General features: G+C 34.3%; 1 long non-coding RNA gene across 1 annotated transcript in view; it reads left to right on the top strand.

The window, feature by feature from the left end:
- LOC105234767 overlaps positions 1 to 16,431 on the top strand; it is a 27,908-nt gene extending 11,477 nt beyond the window's left edge. The window contains exons 3-6 of the long non-coding RNA XR_002141533.2: positions 4,651 to 4,745; positions 5,182 to 5,249; positions 12,639 to 12,752; positions 16,084 to 16,431. This is a non-coding gene — a long non-coding RNA (uncharacterized LOC105234767). The remainder of the gene's footprint in view (positions 1 to 4,650; positions 4,746 to 5,181; positions 5,250 to 12,638; positions 12,753 to 16,083) is intronic.
- Positions 16,432 to 16,671: the final 240 nt, after the last annotated feature.

Below are 16,671 nucleotides of genomic sequence, written 5' to 3'. Positions count from 1 at the left end.
TGTCAAATGCCTTTTCTACATCTATTGAGTTGATCATATGATTTGTATCTTTCATTTTGTTAATGTGGTGTATTATGTCGATTGATATCTGAATACTGAACCATCTTGCATCCCAGGATTAAAAATCATTGGGAATAAACTGTTAAATATTAAGAAACCAAATTCAATAATACATTAGATTTAGGATTTTGGGATCTATGTTCATGAGGGATACAAGCTTGTAGTTTTCTTTTTTGTAGTGTCTTTGTCTGGTTTTGCTGGCCTCATAGAATGTATTTGGAATCATTCCTTCCTCTCCTATTTTTTTTCAATGGGTTGAGGAGCATATGTATTAACTTTAAATGTTTGGTAATTTAAAAACTCCCAACAGATGAATTTTACCAATTTTGTGAGTAGTCATTGGTCTGTTCAGATTTTCTATTTCTTCCTGATTCAGTCTTAAAAAATCATATGTTTCTAGGATTTACCCATTTCTCCTAGGTTGTCCAGTTTTGGCATTATTTTTTTAATTCTTTATAACTTCACCTATTTCACTTCTGATTTTATTTTCTACCTCTTTTTCTTGATGGGTCTGGCTAAAACTTCATCTTTTCCAGGAAATAGTTCTTGATTTCACTGATATTTTTCTATTGTTTTATAAGTTTCCTTGTGCTTTCTGAGATTTTTCTTGTTGTTTGAGGTAGGCGCCGATATTGCTATAAACTTTTCTTTTAGAATTGCTTTTGTTGAATCCTAAGGATTTTGAGCCATTGTGTTTCCATTTTCATTTGTATTCAGGTATATTTTTATTTCCTCTTTGTTGACCCATTGGTTGGTTGCTTAGTAGCATGTTTTGGTTTGTGGTTACCATGAGGTTTATACATATCATCCTATATATGGCTATGTATATTAAATTGATGGTCGTTTTTGTCAAACACATTCTAAAAGCACTAAATTTTTTACATTCTCCTCCATGTTGATCCTCCATATGATGTCATATTTTGTCTTTCTTTTTATCTGGTCTTTATAGTAGCTTTATACAAAGTTAATATTTAACTTTGCTGTATGTTTGCTTTTACCCATTTTTTTTTCTTAATTTTCTCACTTTTAGTTATGAATTTTCTTTCACACTAAAGTGGCCTTAGAAGAAACATTTAAGAATCTCTTTGGAGTGTCTGGGTAACTCAGTCAGTTAAGCATCTGCCTTCAGCTCGGGTCATGATCCCCGGGTTCTAGGATCTCTGCTCAGGGAGGAGCTTGCTTCTCCCTTTCCCTGCCACTCTGCCTACTTGTGCATGCTCTCTCTCTGTCAAATAAATAAATAACTTTATCTAGCAAGATTTTCATTCAGAATTGAGGAGAGAAAGGTCATTCTCAGATGTAGGCTTTTTCCTTTCAGCACTTTGAATATATCATGCCACTCCCTTCTGGCCTCTAAAATCGTCTGATAGCTGATTTTCTAAATGTGTATGGACTCTGACCACATTTAATTAAGCAATGAAGTGAAGTGATAATTATTTACACTTAAAAAACCCTTAAATGTGAGATTATTAATTCAGTTATAAATAAATAAATGTATAGCTCATGGGTCAAAGATGTAATAAAAAATTATTTGAATTGACATATAAAAATATACATCCAAAAGCTTTGAAATATAACCAAGGAGGTACTTACAGAATAATGTATATAGACTTAAATGTAAGTAAGTGTAAGAAAAAAATTAAAGGGAAAATTGATGTTCTAAGATGAAACAAATAACGAAACATGGAAGTAATAAACACAAAGCAAGAATAAATAAGTTAGAAATGCACACTGGCATCCATCAATAATATTAATATTAGTATTTGAAGAGAACAATAAGTCTGACAAGACTGGTCAATGACCAGGGAGAGAGAAGTAATATAAAAGTAAAAGATACCACAGATTTTTTTTTTTTAACACAGTGGACATAAATATAGAAAAACATAAATTACCAAATAGTGGTTGTACATCTGTATAATCAAAATATGTTAAAAATATTGAGTCTATAAGTATAAAAGTTTCCATATAGGACTAACTCCATATCCAGGTAACTTCACCAATGAATTATTTTAAATATTGAAGATAGAAAAAGAATGCTTCTTAATAAATTTTTTTAAAACTAAATAAAATAACCATTAAAAAAACTGTCTCCTCAAGGATATTTTAAGGAAGGGAAGTTATGGATATTCTCCTTTATAGACATGCATGCAAAAATTCTAAACAGTTACCAAACAAATCAAATGGCATATAAAAATTATATACACAATTTAATAATTTTATGGTATAAAATTTGATTTGTTCAAAAAAAGTAGGGTGGTTTAGTATCTGAAAACAAATCAATGTGCTCCTCCCCCATGTATGCAATGATCTTTGTAGATACAAAAAAGCTATTGATAAAATCCAAAACAGATTCATAATGATTCATAATCAAAACTGAATTAGCAGTGAATAGAATTTTCTTAATACAGAAATATTAAAAGCATTCCCTCTAAATATCAGAAATAAGAGTACCTGTTCCTATGATTTCCTTTCAGTTATTATTCAAAGTTTTAGGATAATTAATAAGGTAAAGAAACAGTTATAAGGTTTCAGAAAAAATAAAACTTATAATAGCTGGCATTATTGTATATGTAGAATTTCCAAAATAATAAAGCTCATTGGTTCTAATACTTTAATTCTTTTGGATATTCTGCATATACAATAATGCCAGCTATTATATAATAAGTAAATTTAGTAAATCATTGGATATAGGATCAATAGGCAAATCCATTGTATTCTTACAGAGATTATCTAGCAACCATCACCAAAAAAGCAAATTTTTTGAAGGACAGCATTTATAGTAGTTTCAAGAAAATCTAGAAAAAAGATAGATAAACACAAAATCTCTGAAAATTATCAGTATATGCTTCGTTATCAAAGTTGACAAATATAGCTAAGACAAATGGAAAAAAAAATTTAAAGGATTTATTTTACCAATTATCTGAGAGTTCAGAAACTAGAGCAAAAGTTGTTGAACTGCAACAAAACTTTTTTTATGGGGGTGAAATGGGGAGAGTGAAAATTTCACTCTTTAGGTCTTTCCTCTGAGAATTGGGCTCTGCTGGAGTGTCTAAAGGGAGGCACAGAATGCCCTCTAGCTACCCCAGGTGATGATAGGAGGACGGGGGTAACCTATCCCTGCACAAATTGCAAATCTCTGAACAAGATAAATGCTGTCATTGTTTTAAACCACTAAGTTTGGGGATGATTTGTTACCAAAGTTTATTTAATTTTCACAATAACTGTTTGAAGTAGGTGCTTACCAGTACCTCAGAATACTGATTTTATATAAGGGAACACAGAAACAATGAGGTTAAGTAACATCAAATGTCACACAAATAGTAAATGGCAAATATAAGTGCCCAACAAGTAAAATAGTCCATAATTACTAAAGACATTTAAAACAGTATATATATGAACCATTTCCCCCAGTAATCATCTCACCTATATTTCCACCTTCAGGATCTGGCAAGTTCCCATCGCAGGACTTCATTCTGCACTGCATTAATATCGTTGATGCTGGTAGGAGCCTGGCTGTTAGAGTGTGTCAGCAATATAGGTTTTAGCCCACACTCAGCTCCCAGTGTGTTCAGACTTCCCCTTGCTTGATCTACTTTGTGATCTCTGATACTCCGTGTCTCCCACATAACTGCCCTAAGTCACTGGCTCTACCATGATGACTACATTTCTGGTTAACTCTCCAGGTAATGCCTGTTCTGTGCCTGACAAAGTTCTCTTGAAAATAGGAGATGTTGCTATTCACTACTAGATATTCCCTGACATTTATAGCTGCTTTCTAGCCATCAATCAGTCTAGTAGATGCCTATTAGCCTGTAAATTTCCTGTAGTCTCTTTTTAAGATTTGCAGGAGAGTGCAAGAGTGAGAGAGCACGAGCTGGAGAGGGGCAGAGGGAGATATAGAAACAGACTCACCGCTGAGCAAGGAGCCCGTGGGATTTGATCCCCGGACCCTGGGATCATGACCTGAGTGGAAAGCAGATGCTCAACCCGCTGAGCCACCCAGGCGCCCACAAACTCCATATCTTGTAAATCAAACTTAAACTCACTTCAGCCTCTTCTTCCTCCTCATTATTTTGTTAACTATGCCCAATTAATATGTATAAACATACATACACACTAGAAGTTATTCATACAAGAATTGTATTTCCTGGAATAAAAATTAAGATATAAGACCTGTAAAAAATGGACTAGATTTGGAGGGTATGGAATGGAATTTATAAAATGATAAAACATTTAAACACTATGGGATTATAATAGAAAAACCAGAACACAGGGTTATTGAAGTGATGTCCTTATATAATAAATACTAGGAAAAGTAACATGTATACTTATAGAATTCTCTATAAATCTCTAAGAATTGAGTTCATTTATATTAAAATGTTAACCAGTATTCTAAGAAATTCCCTTGAGGATTTTTTTTTATGCAAAGTGATTTTTTTATCTGTTTAGACAATAGAAAATCAGACAGGATCTTAAACAATTTAATGTAATGCCTATGACACTAAATTTTTATTTGAATTTTCCCTGGTGTGGTAGATGGCAAAAATGACCACAAGCCTTCAGTCAACCCTGTCACCATTCTCTTTGCAGTTTCTCACATCAAGAGACAGAGGAGAGCATCCCCTCCCTCAAATCTGGATTATCCAACTTGGTTGGGGCCAAAACAATGCAGTGGAAGTGACAAGGTGCTAGTTCCCAGCCTAGGACTCAAAATTTGCATGCTTCTGCTCACAAATATATATGTATATTTAAACTTCAGACTGGAATTTGAATGAAATAGTTTTTTTTCTTCTGCCTTTCTGTAGTTAAACCTTTGGGTGTTGTCATTTGCTTTCTGTTTATTATGTGACTGCATACTGATTCTAGAGAGTCAAAAGGAGAAGTGTGTTTATTTTATAGTGGAGTTTTGATCATTTGGAAATGATGGAATTGATTTTTATTTAATTGAAAGTGTGAAAAAGGGAATGTCTCAGCTATAAATAGTGATGAGTCATGTCTGATCGTGTGCAGCCCAACCTATAATAAAGCAATCGATAGCACTAAAATGTGGGCCCAGATTGAAATATCTATTAACCTAATTTTTAAACATTAATAACTCGGCATTATGTCTGATTTTTCAAGCCAGGGCAGCATACATAAGTCATGTGGGATTTGAAGAGATTTGCTTTCTTTTTCCTGGAAACAGAAAGGTAAGAGACTCATAATTTTAGATCTAAACTCAAATGACAGAATTATAAGAGCTTCTCAAACCAGTATTCTGTCTGTTCACTGGTTCAAATGATAATTCTTATCAGGTTTTAGAGACAACAAGAGAACTTTTGTCTCTAACGCTTTATAATGAAGCATTATACTTCAAGGCAGTATACTCCTTATCTTCATTGACCCTGTACAACATTGTTCTTGTTTTTGTCCATTTTGCCACAAGTCTTGGGTATCATGCTCCTTTACTGGACCAATTGCCAGCCACACACTTCAGCAATGTATGGGGTTTTTATTTATTGTATTTTTGTAGTACATCCTAAGAAAAATGAATAATTAAGGTAGGAGATCTAATGAGCACTTCAGTGATAGCTTTTCATCGGCTTGAGCTTAATTTATGTGAATTCTGCACCATTCAAAGTACTGCTTTAATAGGCTGAAGCAGTCTTTTCTCAAATCCCTTATTTACTCACTACTTCTCCCAGTTTCTCTCTTTTGTCCCCTTCCCTAGTGTTCTTTTTCCAAAGATGCACTTTGCAAAGTTTTTAAAAGTTTCATTATTTGAAAGCTCTCATGAGATGTCTCAATCACTCATACTCAAGGCAGGAGTTCCCAGTGGTGTTTTTATGCCCACATGGTCACCTCATCAAGCCAGGCTGGCTAACTGGTATGCCAGGTAGAAATTATCAGTAAACAAACTGCCTCTGGTGGTCACCAGGGAGATGTCAGACTTTGAAGAACACATCATAAATCCTACTGCTCTTAGTTTGGCCAAAAGGCAAAGACTGACATTGAGGCTTTTCCAGCATTCAAGCTAGATTTTCTTGTTTTCTCCTGTTTTGCTCTATGTATCTTTTTCTATGTGTAAACTAACTTAACCACTTGCTGCCTTCTTCCTTCCCTAGGAAACTTACTAATCACTCATAGGTACCTAGGTTACCCAAATAAATTAAAAAAAAAAATTTGTCCTCCATCAGCTCATAGTCCCTATGTCTCAGATTCTCATTTATGAGAGACAGCATATATTAAGAAATATGAAGAGGAAAGGGAGTCAGGAAGTTTCAGGTACAAAGATCTTCCCTGGGGGTAAAATGGATATTGTCCTTGTCATGCTACTGATAAGGTTCAGCCTTAGACTGTCCTACAAAAATTATCTTCACCTCAGACAGTGCAGCATATCCATAGAAATACTGAAATATCGGTTTCACCCTGAAAATCCCTGGGGATAAAATGTGTCCTCTATTAAGCACACCGTCATTGGGATGAAGGAGATCGTAAATTAGTGCTTAGCTACAGAAAGTTAAGAGCAAGATATTTCACACATTTCTTTAGAATGATCTGAGTTTTTCTTAAAATCACTCAGGATAGCCACCCTTCAGCAAGGGTAATTGATTTCTTTCTTTTCTGAATTGGAGGAAGAAATAATTTAGCGGTTATAGCCTTGAGCAAAAGCAAATGTTGAGTTGACCTCATTCTCTGGCTACTTTCAGCATAACAGTGGGTAAGAAGAGTAAATAATAATAATAATAAAATAATCATACGCTCACAAACTCCTGGTTAAAGATATCAAAGAGAAAAGTCTCCTTGTAGTAATTTTGGTAATAATCTAATAATCCCTTTTCTCTCAAGGAGTTGGAATAAACATAAATAGGTTTATTTTACTTCTTTCCATTCTCCTTCCGCATTCAACTGGTCCTGCCATTTTGATGTTTCTAAAGCTCCAATTTCTTGTATATCCATTGACTCCTTGGGATTTTCAGTTAACTGTTTATCTACTCATTCTGTTATCTGGAATCCTCTCCTAATATACCAACTAACTTCTCTGTCAGCAAGGTTTAACTGCTTAAACCACATATTTCACTTTACCAACAGAAATAGTTTTAAAACACAGATGGAAATATTTTCATCCATTTCTCAAAAACCTTCCATGGCTGCTCAGTGTATAAATTCAAAACCTCTAAACACATATGTCCTTACTCTGATCCATTCAATTCACAAATAAATCTGAGCTACTCCTGTGTGGCAGGCACCATGGTAAGCCTCAATGTTCCTGTTCACTGTCTCTCCAAGATGTGGTTTCATTCTGTCCCTGCTGTTCAGAGATGCATTGGTGGCAGCACACTTCACCCCCTAGACAGAACCAACACCTTCTCCCCAATCCTCACACACTTTCTTAGTTGTTTTGACATTTTAAACATTTCTTATATGTTTAAACCTACACAAAAAAGAATAGGATAATAAAGACTCATCTCACAAATTCAACCTAATTCAACCTAATTGTCAATGGTAGCAAAATTTGCTGTATTTATACTCACCTCTCAATGTTACCATCTCTACTGTTGAGTGTAAAAAATTTTTTGACTTTAGTAGGAATTATTTTCTAAGAGCAACTGTCCATTAACTACTTGATTACCTTGAGAGCAGATGGTATAGTATAGGCAGGATATATTCTTGATTCTTTGCCCATATTTACCAGCTTTCAGAATAAGAAATTGATGTGCTAGAAAAATTTCAAGATGACCAATTTTTTTTTCTTCTCATCTTGAAATCATGGATTTTTAACATCTTTCATGGATTTCAATCCATTGCAGTCATTATTCTTTGTTGTACTCAAATTGCCCATTTAAACCAGAGATATTCTTTCAATTTGGCTAATTTCTGTTTATCACAATACCAGCAGTATTCAATAAATTATTTGCTTTCTGTTATTACACCATATATTTTCTTGCCAGCCAGATTTAAAAAAGCAGCCATCTTTCTGAGCTGCTCTCCTTGCTTTCTATGAGAAAGAGAGTTAGGAGGCCATATCTGGATAAGGAGTAATCATTGCTAATGGGTTCAGATACCAGCCCTTTTCAGTGATCAAGATCAATAGAGAATTTTTTTTTTTGCCACTGACGAATTTACACTGACATTTTTAAGGATACAGAGATTCTGATCAACTATTTTAAATGTTTTCTGTTTGTATCTGTTTCTTGTCTATTAAACCTTGATTCCATGTGCCATTAATGTAATTACTTGCCTCATCCCATAATGTATGATAGTTTCATTATGTCAATACCCATGTTACTATTAAAAATACCAGTGTCATTATTGAACACTGTTTTATACTTCATTACATCTTTTTTTCCTTAATGTATAACTAGGGACAAATTACTTAGTTGCAAGTTTACTAAAATAATTCTCCTTTGCGGTTAATATTTGTATAATTGTCATATTTAATTATAATATTGAGCAAAGGGTCGCAATATCTGCAGATGGGTGGTGTGGAAAAGGTAGATGCTGATAAAACCTGATAAGAATTTCAGTTTAGGAAAGGATGAGCGGTCCCCTAAGGTTGAGAGATTTTGATGTAACTTTTGTTTTGGTACATCTTTTAAATCACACTTGGCTGGAGGAAGCCTGTTTGGCTTTCAGTTACCTTCTAATGTCAATTTTTTTTTTTTTTTTTTTTTTNTTTTTTTTGTCGTCTAAACAGACACTGTAACCTATAACCAACTCCAGTTTATTCTCAAGTGATCTTTATTGGCTTCTTCGTATAACCATTTAGCTTAATTTGGTAAAATTACCGACACCTTGCAAGTCTAAATACACAGCCTAATAACTTTTATCTGATAGGAAAGGAGGGATATGAATGTGGTTTTACTGATTATGATGTGATCCTGAAGCCCAAAGTAAATGGCAAAATTTCTTCTCATTCCAAAGGCTTTATTTAGTAACCTTTAGTTCTTCCCTTAGGAATGAAGCAGTTTATAGAAGGAAATATAAAATATTTCCAGCTGTTCTCACCACATCTAATTTTAGGCCTTACTCATTGGGTGCTTACATTGGTTTAGACACAAGTACCCCAAAGAGAAGCACTCAGTCCCTAGGGACAGAAGTCAGTGTTAATGAAGTGACAAGCTCTGCTGTGAATCAGCGGTGTTCTCACCCAGGTAAAAAGCACAGGTGGGCATACACACATTTTAGGAAGATAAAAGGCTGAAACCTGAACAATACAAATGATCACAGTCCAAGTACAACTGTACTAAAATCTAACTCCACAGATGAAAAATCTAATTTGTGAAAATATCTCCTGAGAATTCAAATAAGTTTCAAGGAATTTTAGAGGACATTCTAACACTACCAAGGACTATCAGGGAAAGAACAAAGTGCTATTTCCAGTGAAAATAAATAAAAGACAAGAAGAACTGGCTTCAAGAAATACCTTGGGACAGTCTGAGACCAGAACTTATTCTGGGTCCTTTCATAAATTAAAATGACATTAAGGGACAGTTTTTTAAACTGAGAAGTAAGCTTTAGTTTTTTTCTCAAAGAAGATCCTGTATAATTCCAGCACACAGCTGTGTAATTAACTACAGTTTATATATGCAAAATCAGCTCTGCCCTTCCATTTTAACACTGAAAAACTAAATCGCTAATTAGACCAGAAATGTTTAGAAGGGAAGAAAGAGAACAGAAATGGAGACTGGGGATGCACACAGAAAGTAGGTAAACGAAGACTTTAAAACATGAAGGAAGGTGACATAGAGGTTATCACTGCAGGAAGATACTTTGTTCTAATCTCCTCAAAAATCTCCTATTAAAAACCAAACCCAAGACGGGTTAGACAAAGAAAAATTATCAGAGAAAAACAACACATGGATACTGCCAGCAAAGCTAGACAACAGTAAGCCCACAAACTCAATAATATGAGCAAATGAGGCCAAATGACCACCAAGAGTAAAGTCCGAATAATCTCAGCTAACAAATGCACAGGTAAAGATAGTATTAGAAAAATTTCCACATTGACACCCTGAGAAGCAATTAATTCTGGTAACAATCACCAGCAATGATTTCATTAGTGAAAAGTTTGATGCAAAAATCTAAGTAGTCAGGGTAACTAATCATTCTGTGCCTTTGGACATGAATTAATTTGAAGCACATGGTACCTTCTATGGAGCAAGCTTGTCAAAATCGAGACCCGAATTTAATTAACTTCTGGAGATAATATCCATTCTTGGGATACACGATGCACAAGGAAAACAGCTACAATATACGGGACAGTATACAAGATCATTGGTACCGCTGCTGTGATGAGTTAGTGGCAGGGGACAAAAGGAAGGTTAGATCTAAGTTTAAAGAGACTTTAGATATGGATATAGCATAGATTCATAGACTAATGTACACTTTGGACTTTGTTGTTATATATATTTGAATAAACTGAAAAGATGTTTATGAGATGATGGAGGAAATCTGGCTTGAACCGGGTAGTAGATGATACCAAAAGATTATTAATTGTATTAGTCGTGATCATGGCATTGTCTTTATGTCAGAAAATATACATTTTTTTCAGAGATGATTGCTAATATGCAGACAATGCGAACAAATCTCAATCTAGGCACAACTCGACTATAAATCTAAATCCACAAATTAAAAAATCCTATTGGTAAAAATATTTCCCGAGAATCTGAATAATTACAGGTATGTTTTAGAAATGTATGTGGAAAGGACATAGTGTCTACAATCTTATAAAGAAAAATACAGAAATGTGTAAAAAATGTAAGGGAAGGAAAATGGCAAAATTTTGATAGGTTTTAAATATGGAGGGTGTATATTTCACTAGTTCCCTAAACTTGTGCATTTTTTAACATTTCATAATTTAAAAGATTAAAATATAAGACAAATATCAGTTTTTATTCAATAAATATTAGGCAGATTCTTTGTGCCAGGTCTGGGGATTCAAAGCTGATTATTCAGGCATGGGTTATGCAGACATGAAACTTACTTTTTACTTGATGCAAAAGACCAAAACCAGGTTAATAAAATATTATATAAAGCCATTTGTGCCTTGAAGGAAATAAGCAAGCTGCTGAAATAGAGAATAATAGGCAGAACTATGTGAAACATGGCAGGCAAGTAGGGAAGGATCAGCAGATCCTATCTACTCTCAGAGGATATTAGGCTGATACCTAAATGGTTAGTCTTTTGTTTGTCTGTCTGTTTGTTTGTTTATTTATTTATTTTATTATATTTTATTTATGTATTCATTTGAGAGAGAACTAGAAGGGGAGAGGGAGAAGCAGGCTCCCTGATGTGGTGTTTGATCCCAGGACCCCGGGATCATGACCTGAGGTGAAGGCAGAGGCTTAATGGACTGAGCCACCCAGGAGCCCGCCCACTTTTTTTTAATGAGAAAAAGTTTTCTAGGTAGAATGACATTTATAAAATCTCTGTGTTGGGAAAGAGTTTGGTTGGGCAAACAACTGAAAGGCTGCTACTGGCTTTTAGAGCTTAGTAATGACCCAGATGATGTGTAGGAAGGAAAATGAGTCCATTTGAGTAGATCTCATAAGTCTAAGAAAAGGACAAATTTGTATTTTAGTTTATGTGCAATAGGGAGCTACAGAAGGGTCCTAAGAAAAAGTCATTTTCCATTTTAAGATCACCATAACTGCCACATATAAAAAAAATTTGGAAAATGTAATGCATTTGTTTGTTTGAATCAATTACACCATAGTTGGAGAGCCTCCCTCTGTCACACAGTAAGTACTGGGTTAAGTGCTAAACTCAGTGTTTAGGTTTTTCAACATATTGAATTGCAAGTGCATGATTTTAGAAAATGGTTTATAGGTTACGTGAAAACTCTCGAGAGGGTGGTTGAAAAAATGACAATGGAAAAAAAAAAGAAAAAACTCTGATCCCATTATTATGCAGAACAAAATGTGGATGATAAATTTTGTTATGCTCTGTGCTAAATGACACTGAAAGTAATAGGTCTACCTGCCTTTTACTAATCAAAGTTTTTTATTTGCATTATTTTTAGTTCATTTTCTATTTTTAAAACATTTTGAGACTCACATGCAGAATATAGCCAACAGAGATTTGCCCAGTGAAATAGCTGTTTTAGACATGTGTGACTTATTTCTGACATATGCTGTACAAGCAATTGTGTTAGGATGACGTCCATCACAGATAATGGCAAGCTAAAAATGGCACTATCATATTTCATTCTGATAATCATAAAAGCATACACAGAAAACCCTAGTATTTCAGCCCACAGGAATAAAATCCTCCATTCACTTTTCAGAGCATAGATGTATTTAAATCAAAGTAAGAGAAAAGGGGCATTGCTCGAAACTAGTCATATTTATAATTTCACATCAGTAAGTCAAAATGAATTTCTAGTAAATCTCTGTTTCTAGTTTCCAGATCAACACAAGTATCATTGTTATTTATCAAATGTGTTTTCTAAAGACCTAACATGCTTGATAATTGCCGATTATTCAGTTCTGTATTTTTATTCAATATGGAAATGTGCCTACCTAAGCCAAGAGAAATTACTTTGGCAATTAATTCTATTGAGAAAATTCATCTTATAATTCCATTCTATACTTCAGCTTTTTGGTTCCTTTTTCATGGGAAGGAGCAAAAGACAACACTACCTGGAAAATGTCCTTGATATGTATCAGAGGAAGATTTTCTAACTTACAGAAATAAGCCAGAAAGTTCATGTGAGTATCTGCCACTGACTACCTAGTCTTTGGATATAATATGTTCCTCTGTTATTGACACTATTTTTTTCATTAGAGAAAAAATCATGATAAGAAGGCATAGCTTCCTTAAAAATCATGCAGTAACCAAGTGTAGCCATTATAGGTCATGGTCAGTTTTTACTAAAAATGGCATATTTGAACAAAAACGAGGAGAATGTGCTAGGGACCTAGAAATATTGGGGAGAGTGCTCCAGGCAGAGGTTAAGGTCATCTGCATGTCTACGTGATGAAGGTACAAAATTGAGGGGCAGGGCAGGAGATGTTGTAGAAAGCCTACAACAGAGGGGTGATCAGAAAGTAAATGTGAGTCAGACCAGGTGTGACATTATAGATGATGGCAAGTATCCTGGCTTTTTCTCTGAGAAAATAGGGAGGCCCAAGAGGGTTATGAGCAAAAGAATGGTATAACCAGACTTAGGTTTTAAACACTCCATCTCTTGTAGTGAGAATAGACTGCAAGATAAAGGTGGAAACAGGGAGACCAGCAAATAAGACCAGCAGTGACGTAGATGAGAGATGTGAAGGGAATATAGTTGTGAAGTTGAAAAGTGATCAGATTGTTGAAGAATTTAACAACACCCTTTATGATATCCTTGTGGACCAAACCAAATAGATGTGGCTGGAATGGTAGGTAGAATTAAGTAATTTACAGTAAATATAAATAAATGAACTTCTTACTAAATAAATAAATATTATCCTGATTGAATGGCTCTTATCCCAGGGTTCTGACTTTGAACTTGAATTATTCTGCTGTTTCATTACTGACATATAATAACATTGAAGGTATGTTGCAAAATTCACAGATTTAAAAAAAAAAAACTTGGGGACAAATACACTAATACATTGGATGAATACCAGATATGTTTTCACAAGCATAAAATTATAGCCTTATGGTTAAATAAAGGAACTGGAAAGCAAGAAAACAAATCTCTCTAAATACAAGAGCAACTTGAGTAAATAGACCTAGGTATTTTATGTAACTTTAAACATACTATCAGTTAAAGTATAACACCTTAAAAACTGAACATAGACTACATCAATTATAAAAAGTATATAAGCTGAAAACAAAAATAGGACACTGTCTCAAAGGAAAACCTAATTCTACCATGTTGAAGACACTTACTGGGAATTAACTTGAGTCCTTTACATAAATCAATCAACCAATCCAATCCTAATAACCCTCTTACGATGTAGGTATTGTTATCTTCAGTCTCATTTTATAAATGAGCAAATGGTGGCCTGGAGAGGATCACTTGCCTATTGCCCCACAACTAGTAATTGATTGAGCTGGGATTCGTTTCCAAATAGTCCAGCTCAAAACTCAGCTTTAGCTGAGATACTATATAATGCATGTCTTTGGACTTCTTATTTGAACATTAAGTCATCAAGATACCTGCTAAGTATATATTTATTTTCAAGTGAACCAATGTAATAGAGAGTGAAGAGACCTCATCATAAGTATTTATAAGGCTNGTGAAGAGACCTCATCATAAGTATTTATAAGGCTACATTTGAGAAATTGTTCTGTTGAAGTTGTGTTTTAAAAGGATTATTGGCAGTCATTTTTGATGAGGACTATGGGTACCCAGAATCTTCCACATTTACGTTTGTTAGTCTGATAAAATAAGAACGAACACAGGGAAATTAAAGAAGGCCATCTGTGAGTTATGATGGCAAACTTACTGAGGTTTTGAGTTATTCAACAATTGAACTTAGAAGTGAATTCTTTGTTATTAGAAGTGATTAAGCAAATACTGAAGAACATAACTGATGTGATGTATGTGGGCTGAGTCTGGAAGGCAGATTGGATCTAGGGAGCTGGTGGTGGGGAGAGTAAGAAAAGCCAGAAAAGAGCACTCCTGGGGTGCAGAAGTTTTGTCCTCTGGACTACAAGAAGAGCAGAATATGGTGAGAAAGAGTTTCAGGAGCTCAAATTAAGGTGAATAGGACACAAAGAAACTCAGGCTGTGATTGCCAATCATAGCCAGCCAAGCAGATCTCTTCTGATAAGAGGGGCATAGCAGGGAGACTCTCCAGCTCTCACAATACCTGCAAGGAGAAGACTGGCAGCACTTTGGTTTGATTCAATGTCTCAATGTAGGCCTTCATCGTGGGTTTCATAAAAACCTTCTACATACTCCGCAAGAAGAGGAGGCCTAAGCTGAATAATGGGCATTTTCACACCAATGCAGACAGATTAACCTAGAAACAATTTCAGAAACAGAAGTTAAGACTATGAGGTCAGAATGAAAGGACTAGGTGAAGTCTAAGTGAAAACCAGGAAACTACAGAAGAGCAAATGCCATCACGGGAGTGGTGTGAAGCGGGATAATTAAATATCTTGAGTTTTCAGACGCTGGGCATTCAACCAGGTACAAATTGTTGTTGTTTTAATCAGAGGGCAATCACAATGATTGCCTGGATCAAGATGGGAACAGAAAATTTGGGGGTGGGGGTACTAAGCTCTGAAGCACAGAATTTATAACCAAGTGGGTCCTTACCACGGGGATCTGAGACTACATGGAGAAATATCTACACACATGTTAAAGAGTTGCATCCATCAAGAGATTCAGGATTAATCAGAAACAATTTTTACCAAGATAAGTAGGAATTGATACTTAAATGTTATAGAGTAAAGTACCCAGCTGTGTGAAAGTATTTTTTAAAAACTTTCTCTTTTAATATATGGTGTTAAATAATTACAGTAGTAAAATATTGAGTTTTAATATATAGTCTCCAACTTACAATAGTTCAACCTATGATTGTTTGAATTTACAATTGTTAGAAAGCAATATGCATTCAGTAGAAACTATTTCAAATTTTGAATTTTGATCTTTTTCTGGGACAACGATATGCAATATAGTTATTCAGTCATGATGATGGACAGTGACAGTGAGCACAGCTCTGTCAGCCACACGATTAGGAAGGTAAATAACTGATATACTTATAACCTTTCTGTGCCCGTATAAGCATTCTGTTTCTCACTTTCAGCATATTATTCAATATATTACAAGAGATGGTCAGTACTTTATAATAAAATAGGCTATGCGTTACATGATTTTGCCCAACTGTAGGCTAAGGTAAGTGTTCTGAGTGTATTTAAGGTAGGCAAGACTAAACTATGATGTTCAATATGTTAGATGTATTAAATGAATATTCTCAATTTACAGTGGGATTATTGGGATTATGAACCCCATCCAAAGTCAAGGAATATCTGTAGTTATATGTGCATTTTCTAATATGGAAATGGAAAATTATACTAATTGTCTCTAATTTCTCACCATTTTAGGAAAGCCTCCTTCCTAGAGCACATGGTTATGGGGACACCACATAATCATACTATCACCGAGCTAAAGCACATAATAAAAAGTAGAGAAGACTCCTGAATTCTGATCTTGAATCACAATACACAAAAGTGATAAAAGACAAATAGACAAAATTATAATTGCTGGTTAACAATGTTTTTATATAGATACATCTTTTTCTCTTTTTCCTTAGATATAGTGCTGCAGTTAGGAATTTATTATAACAAGCTTAAATCATAATTTAGATAATAGGCTTTAGAATTTTTAAGACTATTATTGTGATACACACGCAAACAAATATAAACATCTATATATACTCACGTGTGTGTGTGTGTGTGTATATATATATATATATATATATATACACACACCCATATATATTATACATATCCATACATATGGATACATGTATATTAGAAATTTTTAGGACAATTGTGATATAGGTATCCATATTATCTATATCTATTCATATATATGTTTGCAGTATTTTTGCTATGAGTAAAATAGTTTCTAATTTAGGATAGTGGAATAACTAATAAAGGATTTGTTAAAATTTATGACTAAGAGCTCAC

The sequence above is a fragment of the Ailuropoda melanoleuca genome, chromosome 19 (genome assembly GCF_002007445.2).
Source record: "Ailuropoda melanoleuca isolate Jingjing chromosome 19, ASM200744v2, whole genome shotgun sequence".
Taxonomy (NCBI): domain Eukaryota; kingdom Metazoa; phylum Chordata; class Mammalia; order Carnivora; family Ursidae; genus Ailuropoda; species Ailuropoda melanoleuca.
The sequence above is the reverse complement of the archived record's forward strand: the minus strand, read 5'-3'. Positions and strand labels throughout refer to the sequence as shown.